We start from the raw sequence: 3,010 nt of genomic DNA on the forward strand, positions 1-3,010 counted from the left end.
TCAGTTCTACGCCAAGTTCTCCAAGTGTGAGTTTTGGCTCGATGAGGTTATTTATCTTGGTCATATCATCTCTGCCAAGGGCATTGCCGTGAATCCTGAGAAGGTGTCTGCAATTGTGAATTGGGAACCTCCTCAGAATGTGAAGCAACTCCGCAGTTTTCTCGGTCTCTTAAGCTATTACCGAAGATTCGTTGAAAACTTTTCTAAGATCGCAAAACCTCTCTCTAATCTTCTTCAGAAGCACGTCAAGTACGTTTGGTCTCCGGAGTGTGATATTGCTTTCAACACTTTGAAAGAGAAATTGATCACTGCTCCAGTTCTAACTCCGCCGGATGAATCCAAGCCGTACGAGGTCTTTTGTGATGCCTCTCTCCAAGGTCTTGGCGCAGTATTGATGCAAGAGAAGAAAGTTGTTGCTTATACTTCTCGCCAGTTGAAGCCTAATGAGAAGAACTACCCCACTCATGATCTCGAGTTGGCGGCAGTTGTGCATGCTCTTTTGACTTGGAGACATCTTCTATTGGGAAGAAAAGTGGACATTTTCACTGATCACAAGAGTCTCAAGTACATCTTCACTCAGCCTAATCTCAACCTCAGGCAAACTCGATGGGTCGAAATGATTCAAGAGTATAATCCGAGTATCGAGTATACTCCAGGCAAGGCCAATGTGATTGCTGACGCATTGAGCAGAAAGGCCTACTGCAACAGTCTGATTCTCAAGCCTTATCAACCCGAGCTTTGTGAACTTTCCGCAAACTTAACCTGCAAGTTGTTCCTCAAGGTTTCCTCGCCAACCTTCAAGTCTCTCCTACCTTGGAAGACCAGATTCGCCAAGCCCAGCTTCTTGATGCTATGGTGAAAAAGGTGAAGATTGGGATTGCCAAGAGCCAGTCCAAGTACAAGTGTTACCGCCTTGACGACAAGGACACTCTCTTCTTCGAGGATCGTATTGTTGTACCCAAAGGTGACCTCCGTAAAGTGATCATGAACGAGGCTCACAATTCTCTCCTCTCCATCCACCCTGGGAGCACGAAGATGTATTAGGACCTTAAGCAAGCTTATTGGTGGACTCGAATGAAGCGCGAGATTGCTCAATTCATGAATGAATGTGATGTCTGCAGAAGAGTGAAGGCAGAACACCAAAGGCCAGCAGGTCTCCTCGAACCTCTTGCCATTCCAGAATGGAAGTTTGACCACATTGAAATGGACTTCGTGACTGGGTTTCCAAAGTCCAAGCGTGGCAATGATGCTATATTCGTGGTCATCGACAAACTCACCAAAGTGACTCACTTTCTGCCTATCAAAGAGTCGATCACTGCAACTCAATTGGCGGAACTCTATACCTCTCGTATTGTCTCTCTGCACGGTATTCCTCAAGTGATCTCTTCAGACCGTGGCAACATCTTTACCTCGAAGTTTTGGGATTCTTTTCAGAAGGCCATGGGCACCAACATCCGCTTCAGCACAGCTTTCCATCCTCAAACAAGCGGTCAAGTCGAGCGTGTCAACCAGATTCTTGAAGATATGCTTAGGGCTTGTGTGATCTCCTTCGGCATGAAGTGGGATGATTGTCTTCCTTATGCTGAATTCTCCTACAACAACAGTTTTCAAGCAAGTTCGGGCAATGCCCCATTTGAAATTCTGTATGGCAGGAAGTGCCGTACCCCTCTCAACTGGTTTGAAACCGGTGAACGTCAGCTTTTGGGTAATGACTTAATCTCAGAGGCAGAAGAAATGTGCAAAGTCATTCATGATAACCTCAAAGCAGCCCAATCCCGCCAGAAGAGCTACTATGATAGTAAGCACCGTGATTTGGCTTTCGAGATCGGAGATCATGTTTACCTTCGCGTCTCTCCTATGAAAGGTACTCGTCGCTTCGGTATCAAAGGGAAGCTTGCCCCTAGATACGTGGGACCTTTCAAGATTGTCAGCAAGAGAGGCGACCTCGCCTATCAACTCGAGCTTCCTTCAAACTTTGCAGATGTTCACGACGTGTTCCATGTCTCTCAGCTTCGAAAGTGCTTCAAGACTCCTGACCGCACCGTCAACTTCGAGGACATTGAGCTCCAAGAAGATCTCTCTTATCGTGAGCACGCAGTTGCTATTCTTGAAGAGACTGAACGCAAGACTCGCAACAAGTCAATCAAATTTCTCAAAGTCAAGTGGTCACACCATTCCGATCGTGAAGCTACCTGGGAACGCGAGGATCACCTCCGTTCTGAGTACCCGGCGTTCTTTCAGTCCTAGATCTCGGGACGAGATCCTTTCGTAGTGGTGGAGTGTTGTAACACCCCGGATGTAACTTTCCCTATTTGTACTCCAACTCTTGCCGTTTCCGGCGTTAAGTTATATTTATTTCCTCCGGTTTGGGTTTTTGTCTCCGTGTGTTGTTGTCGTTGTCATGCATCTCATATCATGTCATCATGTGCATTGCATCTGCATACGTGTTCGTCTCATGCATTCGAGCTTTTTCCCCCTTGTCCATTTTGCATTCCGGCGCTTCGTTCTCCTCCGGTGGTCATTTCTAGCTTTCTTTCATGTGTGGGGATTAAACATTTCTGGATTGGACCGAGACTTGCCAAGCGGCCTTGGTTTACTACCGGTAGACCGCCTGTCAAGTTTCGTACCATTTGGACTTCGTTTGGTACTCCAACGGTTAACCGAGGGACCGAAAAGGCCTCGTGTGTGTTGCAGCCCAACACCCCTCCAATTTTGCCCAAAACCCACCAAACTCTGCTCCATGTCCTAGAGCGTTCGATCACGATCGCGTGGCCGAAAACCGCACCTCATTTGGACTCTCCTAGCTCCCTCTATGCCTATTTAAACACCCCTCCGTTTTTGGATCTTCCTCTCCCCCCGAAACCCTAGAAATCGTCCCCGCGCCGCGCCGGACAGAAATCCGCGGACGGACATTGTCCGGCCGTTCCCGCCACCGCCACGTGTCGCCACCGCGTTCGTTCCCCGCCGCCGCCTCCCGCCGGCCCGCCAGGCCCGGGGCGGGCCCTCCTCC

This window comes from Triticum aestivum, chromosome 6A, assembly GCF_018294505.1.
Source record: "Triticum aestivum cultivar Chinese Spring chromosome 6A, IWGSC CS RefSeq v2.1, whole genome shotgun sequence".
Lineage (NCBI taxonomy): Eukaryota > Viridiplantae > Streptophyta > Magnoliopsida > Poales > Poaceae > Triticum > Triticum aestivum.